The sequence below is a fragment of the Cyprinodon variegatus genome, unplaced genomic scaffold, assembly GCF_000732505.1.
Source record: "Cyprinodon variegatus isolate N-32 unplaced genomic scaffold, C_variegatus-1.0 Scaffold442, whole genome shotgun sequence".
NCBI classification, from domain to species: domain Eukaryota; kingdom Metazoa; phylum Chordata; class Actinopteri; order Cyprinodontiformes; family Cyprinodontidae; genus Cyprinodon; species Cyprinodon variegatus.
In genome coordinates this window covers 289,387-297,374 of record NW_015150895.1, presented here as the reverse complement: position 1 = coordinate 297,374, position 7,988 = coordinate 289,387, and the positions used below count along the sequence as shown (strand labels likewise).

At 45.1% G+C, this 7,988-nt stretch overlaps 1 protein-coding gene across 1 annotated transcript in view; it reads left to right on the top strand.

The window, feature by feature from the left end:
• The first annotated feature begins 6,928 nt into the window (after positions 1 to 6,928).
• Positions 6,929 to 7,988, top strand: part of LOC107093708 (zinc finger CCCH domain-containing protein 18-like) — a 9,671-nt gene continuing 8,611 nt past the window's right edge. Inside the window, exon 1 of the mRNA XM_015388916.1 lies at positions 6,929 to 7,140. The gene's annotated coding sequence lies outside the window, so the exon portion shown is untranslated. The remainder of the gene's footprint in view (positions 7,141 to 7,988) is intronic.

Below are 7,988 nucleotides of genomic sequence, written 5' to 3'. Positions count from 1 at the left end.
GGGGTGGCCGATGTCCGATATTCAGTTTTAAGGCCGATACAGGCCGATACCGATAGGGGGCCGATTATATCGTGCATCCCTATTTAGAATCACAGGACTGCATAATATAAAATGATGCAGCCTAATAAAATGGACAAATGCTTCTAAACAAGAACAAATGTGGTCATTTAGTGGTAAACTGGGTCTGGATAACAGCTGATGAGCAAAACTCCTCTGTCAGTCTGGAGAACTCAGAAAAAATAGTTTGTACCGAAGAGAAGATTGGAGACAGGAGAAAAATGAAGAATGAGACGTTTTCTCCTAAATTACTCATACGAACGATTTAAGAACAGTTTTTCAATGAATCATTGTCATGCAGAAAGGGCCTTAGGGGAAGAAATGAGTGATGCTTCAGCTAATTTCTACCTGAGATGATACAGTTGGAGCTTGAAGAACATTTCTCTGTCAGTCTGGATTTTTTGGATTAGAAAGAAAGAATCTAGAAGCTTCTGTGTTCTTGTTAAGACTCCTGTTAACACTGTCATCCCATGAGCTTCGGAGCCTGTTTAAGTCAGGTCAAAGGTCAGAGCTGATTGGCCTAGCAGATTGAAAACTCTCTTTTTGAAATTACCAGGCGATGCAGTAAAATGAACAAAGTCTGCAGAGAAACTCAGACGCAGAGATGTTGTGGAAACATTGAACTCCACCAGAAGATAGAAGGAAAGCGAATCAGGGCAATATCAGGACTGACTCTGCTGGGATTTGTATTTTCCATCAGATCCACACATGGAGCTGTTCAGGACGGAGGCGCTGTAATAAGAAGCTGCTATCTCCTGGCGCTCTGTCGGTCAAACACAACAGCAGACTAATGAAGTCCTTTCCTGTTTGCTAAGATGCTCAGAGAGCTGTTCAATCTGGTCAGTCAACATGTCTGATGTTCTGAATTTGGGCTTCAGAGGAAATTTAAGATGATTTCAACCTTCAGTTTCACTGCTTTGCTGTATAAATCCTTTCCAGGGTGTCTCCACTGAGCTCCACATTCCTCCAGCTAGAGGAAATTAACTCCAAGAGGAAAATCTGTCACTGAGAAACCTTCTGCTGTTCAGTTTTTCAGGCTAGCTGGTATTTCTCCGAGGTTGTTGTGATTTTCTGTAAGGTTATGCTGCATTTGCCCTGAGGGACTGAGGAGGAGCATGGGTGTAGAGTAGGAAGAAAGGGCTTGGAAAAACTAACTTTCCCCCAGTGGCTTGTCGTTAATGATGACTGATGGGTTCAGTAGCTGACGGGGCCTGCAGGGGGAGAAGAGGAATGAGGTTGGAAACCACCTGAAGGTGAGAGATGTGAGGAGTCATCCAGGGTCCATTTCCCCCATAGGAGCAGGTTGTCTGGCCTTCAGATGGAAGCAGAGATTTTGCACTGATGACAGCTGTGGACTTTTAGTTCTCCTGTTTATGTTTCATTTGCTAGTTGTGTCACCATTTTTGAAGGCTTTTATTCATATTTGGTTTCCATTTAATTTGAATCTGCTCTGTGTCTGTTTTAGACAGAAGTCTAGAAGCTAATTTTGAAATGTTCCCAAAGAAAATGTTCAGCACAGCCAGGAATGGAGCAGGTTCAACCCAATGTCCACCAGGACCCACCAGTATCTTCTGAAACATTTCCTGAATTCTCAGTTTTATTCTCATGTGAGTCTCTGTCACCCAGAGCTAACAGGGCAGACCTTTAAATGTTTTAATATAAACCAGCAATTTGCAAGACAGAAACTGAAGCTGAACCAAACTGAACTGAGTTTGACAGCTCTGTGCAAAACCATAAGCTTTAAATTCAGTAGAAGAGGCTCTAAAATGAATGTGATGTACAATGCATCTGTTGTTTTTATGGTTCCAGCTCAGTCGCACAGCAGACTTTGACGACCTTAAGGAGCAAACATCTTCAATAACATCCCTTGGTTTTGACGGAAGAGGTTGAATGTTTTCCTACTTCTCTGGTTTTTCATTTTAACCAGCAGACGAGTCACTATTCCAAATGTTTGTCTTGACTCTAAATGTTGAGAACATCTTCAGAAGCATAAACTTTTAGAAACACAGTCAAATGTTTTCTCTGAGTGTTTCATATGCTGAGATCATTGCTGTAAAGTCCATACTGCCATCTAGTGGTAGAAAGCCGGAGGAATCATCAATTAACTTTTACTAAAATTCAGTGAAAAAAAACAAAAAAACATTTTTAAATAACATTATAGAATAGAATAGAATAGAATAGAATAGAATGGGGTTAGGGCTATCCAACACCCTGGGGGGGGAATTGGATAGCCCCCCCTTCCCATGGATTCCATCTGGAGAACTTCAACACCCATGTATGAAACGACAGTGACAACTGGAGGGGCGTGATCTGGAGGAACAGCCCCCCATGTCATAAGGCGGTACAATTGGACCCAGTATTCAAGGTGAGACAGTCAGTAGGAAAGTTTAAAAAGTTTATTAAAATAAAAACATAAACAGAACAGAAGCGCGGAGCAGTTGTGGATATGCGGACCTGCGGCTACCACAGAAAGGGGGCAGGGCACCACCCAATCACTGAGACTCTAGTTTAACATTTCAGTCCATCCTCCCAATCATAGGAAGGATAAGCCAATGCACTGCCAACGAGATAATAATAATAATAATAATACATTTTATTTGAAAGCGCCTTATCACAACACCCAAGGACACTGTACAGGCAGATAAAAACATTAAAAACAGGAAGCTAAAAAGTACAAGCATAAAGATGCCACAGAAAACAAAACAGCAGGAAGTAAAATAAAACCAAAGGAAGAAAAGGAAGAGAACAATATTAGAGTGATGCGTAAGAACTAGATGGGATAAGACTGTCTGAACAGGAAAGTTTTGAGTCTGGATTTGAAAAGAGGGAAGGAGTCCAGAGTACGGAGATCCGGAGGGAGGGAGTTCCAGAGGTGGGGAGCAGAGCGACTAAATGCCCGGTTCTCCGTTGTGACCAGACGGGCCGAGGGAACGGAGAGCTGGAAGGAGTGGGAGGATCTTAGGGAGCGTATGGGGGTTTTAACATGAAGGTGATCTGAGATGTAAGATGGAGCCAAGCTGTGGAGGGCCTTGAATGTAGTTAGGAGGAGTTTGAAGATGATTCTTTGTTTGATGGGGAGCCAGTGGAGTTGTTGCAGGATGGGAGTGATATGATGAGAAATGGGGGTCCGAGTGATCAGGCGTGCTGCAGAGTTTTGGAGGAGCTGTAGTTTCTGGAGGGACTTGTTTGGAAGGCCAAAAAGAAGTGAGTTACAGTAATCGATGCGTGAAGTGATGAGACTGTGAACAAGAATGGCGGTAGTTTGGGGAGTGAGGGAGGGACGGAGACGAGAGATGTTACGCAGATGCAAGTAGGCAGACCGGGTGATGTTGTTAATGTGGGACTGGAAGGAGAGGGTCCTGTCGAGGACGACACCTCAACATGCAGCTCTGAGCCTTCCAGAGCGTCCCCGATGCAGCAACCCCAGTGAGCAGGCAAGACTCCGATCCAGGACAGGGGTTCAGATTTGACTGGAGTAGTTCTGGAATCCAGGAGTCCGCAGTCCGGACAGGAGTTCCGATCCAAACTGGAATTTCCAGATCCGGGTTCCAGGAATCCAACAGAGCCTAAAGGCCGATTCAGAGTCCCATGCTTTGGGCAACCAGCTCAGACAGAAACGCACAGTCACAGACAGGTAGAATCCAGCAGGAGTCCAACCGTGGTTCAGGCAAAGAGATCAGATGAGTAAAGACAGAGCCAGTTGGTGAGAGGGAACGGAATCGGGAAATCAGAATCCCTAAGGAAACGTTGAAATGCTCTCACCACTGGTTACGGAATAAACTCTCCTGAATACACTAGCTCCAGAATAATCTCCTCTCTGGAGCAGGGACATGAACTTTGGACTAACTTAAACAGAACCCACAGACACCGAACAGAGAATAAACCGAAAGAAAAAAACAATGATCTGGCCGCAAGAGCTTGAACTGAGCCCAATATAAAGGAACAGACGCAGGTGGGTGAGATCAGTGATAATTAGAGACCGGGAAGAGTTAGGCAGATGAGTGAAATTAACAATTAAGGCCAGCTAGCAGGGCAGATCATGACACCCTACTCTGAAACCGAGCAATGTTTCATTATTGGACTTTGGTGCAACTCAACATTGGTGTAAATAATGAACACCATGTTCAATCATAAGCATGTCCATTACATCTGACCTTCAGCCGCAGTATTGGACAAAAGAGCTGTCAACCGATCACCACTAGGTGGTGAGCTGGATGCGCTAGAAGAGGACAAAGCTGGAGAGATTTGGCAGAACCAAGCAAGTAGTGAGGGTCTGCTGGGGACATCTGGGGGAGCCCTTGGTCAGCGACGTGTTCAACTCCCACCTCCAGAGGAGGCTGAGGACATGTGCTCTGCCTCAATTGGCGATGCGGTTGCCAATAGGTGTGTCCGTAAGCTCTGCGGTGCCTGTTGTAGCTGCAATCCCCAAACTCGGTGGTGGACACCAGCAGTAAGGGATGCTGTCAAGCTGATGAAGCAGTCCTATTGAGCCCAGTTGGGTTGTGGGACTTCTAAGACAACAAGCAGGTATTGTGAGGCCAAACTTGCACTACCTGGACAGTTGCACAGGCAAAACTCAGGAAATGTTGTCAGGCTGTCTTGGCAGACACGCTTCTTCAACATCACATGGATGTCTGGGACACAGGGCCCATGGATTGGCAGACTGGGGTTGTGGTTCCCCTGCATAAGAAAGTGGACTTTGTGGGTGTGTTCCAACTATAAAGGAATCACGCTCCCCAGCCTCCCCAGTAAGACCTATTCTAGGGTCCTGGAGAGCAGAATACGGATGATTGTCGAACCACAGAGCCTTCTGGTTTTCCTCCTGGCCGGCTGGCCGAACTCTGAACCAGCTCTACCCCCTCTGCAGAGTCCTCCAGGGTTCATGGGAGTTTGTCCGACCACATGTTAATGTGCTTAATATCAAATGCCTGGAAAGGGCATCCGGTCTCTGCAGAGGTTCAGGAGTTAGGTCCACATTGCCAGCATTAAGTCAGACCTGTTCCCAGTCTATGTTGGACTCAGATAGGGCTCTCTGGTACCGGTCCGTTTAGAACCTTTATGGACAGGATTTCAAGGACGAAGCCAAGGACCAGAGGGGATCTGGTTCAGGGACCAGTGGATCTTGTCTCTGCTCTTTATGGTTAAAGTGGTTCTGCTGGCTCCCTGATGCAGAGACCTACATCATGCACTGGGACAGTTTGCAGCCGAGTGTGAAGCAGCTGGGATGAGAATCAGCTTCTCAAAATCCAAGGCCAAGATTGTGGTTCTCGAACAGAAAAATGTAGCAAGGAATGGGTTGCAGCGGTCTGCTGTTGTTCAGACATAACTGTGCAAAAAGGCAAAGCTCCGATTTAGAGGTTGGTCTACATTCCTTCCTTCAGCTATGATCTTGAAATTATATCGATATTGAATGATATTATGGATCCAAGTGGCTGAAATGAGCTTCCTCTGCAGGGTGGCTGGACGCTCCCTTAGAGAGAGGTAGAGGAGCTTGGTCATTAAGTAGGGGCCAGGAGAAGATCTGCTTCTCCTCCACATCAAAAGGAGTCAGCTGATGAGGATTAGACATCTTTATCTGGTGCCTCCTAGATACCTCTATCTGAGTGGTTCCAGGCATGTCTCACCAGGAGGAGGACCAGGGCACTACCCAGGACACCATGGAGGGACGTGTCTCTCTGCTGGCCTGGGAGCACCTCAGGCTTCCCCCAGCAGTCTGGGAGTTTCTGCTCAGACTGCTGGCGCCGCGACCTGGTCCTGGATGAAGCGGAAGACGAAGAAAATAGAAATGCCCATGAAAATACAAAAGGCCAAAAAGTATAAAAACAATAAATTAATGAAATCTTGTAAAAGAGGGGGGATTTTAAGATGTCCCACTGTTGTAGAATTTGTAAAATCCATAATACACAAATTCTCAAACAATGATTTTATTTTTCCAGAGTCCTGCTGTCTCCCACTGACTTCTCTGGGTAAGGACAGGAGCACCAAATTCAATTCTATCCAGTTTATTGATACAGCGACAATTCACAAAACATTTAATCTCAAGTCACTCTACAGAGACAATTGAACCAGATCATACAGTCAGATTGGCTTAAAGTTTTCTATCTAAGGAAAACCAGTTGAGTGCATCAACATTAACTCAAAGGCAATCCGTCACACTACGCACAGTTAACAGGGAGAAACCTCCAGCAGAACCAGACTCACTGTGAGCGGCCGTCTGCCCAGGCTGACTGGGGTTCAAGGAGACAGAAGCAGAGATACAAAATGCAACTATAACAGGCGGCCCATCCAGGAAACACACAGCCAGGAAGACAAGCTCGGAGCCAGCTCCCATGTCAGAGGATGAAGAGAGCACATCTAGCCAGTCACAGTCAGAAAAACAGGACTACACTGAAAAACAGGCCAAGATGCTAACATGTTTGTTAGCATTTAGAATTCTGAGAAAAAAGTCAGAGTTCTGAGATTAATGTCAGACTTCTCAGATTAAAGTCACAATTCTGAGAAAAAAAATCTGAATTATGAAATTAAAGGCTGAATTCTGAGAAAAAAATCTGAACTATGAGATAAAGTCAGAATTCTGAGATTAAAGTCAGAATTCTGAGAAAAATCTAATTTATGAGATTAAAGGTATTCTAACTTTTTTCTCATTTTATACTGAAATAAAATGTTAAAAATCTGTTTTTGTTTTTATTTTTTCAGTGACTCTAATCCTCTTCCGTATCTTTATAGACTAGACTAGAATAGAACAATTCAGAAATTCAGAATATAAATTCTGATTATAGATCAGATTTAGTGTCTTGAGCTCCGGATGTCGTGCTGCGCTCTGTTCCAGTTAAACTGATCTCAGACCAGCTCTCCTGCTCGGTCTGACTCCTCCTCTTTTCCCGCTCCGCTCCGTCGTCTGTGGATGACGCGGTGCTAATGGCCGCTGCTGCTGCTCGCTCATTTCTGAACATTTCTGCTCTCTGCCACAGCGGCTGAAGTTAGTGCGGGAATAAAGTGACCGTAGAGCGGTACTCCGGTACCAGTGGGAGGGGCTGTCGTTATCGCTGCAGATCCGTCAGTAAAGAAGTCCGGGTCAGAAAGGTGACTGAAAAAAAAAAGAAACTGTTAGTTAGCCGTTAGCCTTTAGCTTAGCTCCAGTGATGCTACAACGTTAACGTGAAGATGACGAGTTTTCCGCGACGAAGTCTACAGAAAGTTCGTTTTTAAGTCGTTAAGCTCGACCGGTTACATGTTCCTAACCCTGGAGGACGTTTGCGGTTCGGTCCGGGCTGTTTGGGTTCGGTTAGCAGTCTGTCTGTGCGACTCCAGGTTCTGGGCCTAAGCTAGCTTGACCAGCAGCCATTGTAAGTGTTACCGACTGTTTTCGCTGCACGACATCATGTGTAGCTTTCACAGACATACAGCCTGTTTGATTGGAGACTGAAGGTTGAGCTGTGAGCTGGAACCTGCAGCCCACGGCTAACAGCCTGAAGCCAATGCTTGTTTCTTGCACTTTGCAGCGAAAAAAAAAAACAAAAATCATGCATGATGGGATCAGATTGAACATTTAGGCTCCACTAATTCCTAAAGTTTCCTAGTGTGGTCTTCTCAGGGCTTTGGTAGGTGTAAACAGGTTTGGATCCCTATTCAGGAGGAACATCTGGACTGTCTGATTTCATTGAAGTCATTCTGGTTTCCAGCTGTCAGAAGAACTAGCAGAACATTACCTTACATTTTCACATCAGGGTAGCATTAGGGTAACTAGCTGTTGTTTTTCTTACACTGTTTGAAATGTTGTGCATTAGTAGGAAATTATCCACTGTGAAAGGAAGATATCCAGGAGAACCTCTCCGTGTTGCTTTATGCCCTTAAAGGAATAGTACACCCAAAACATGATTAGCCTTCATTTTCTACTCACCCCCATGCTGAACAACACTCTGGAGTACTTT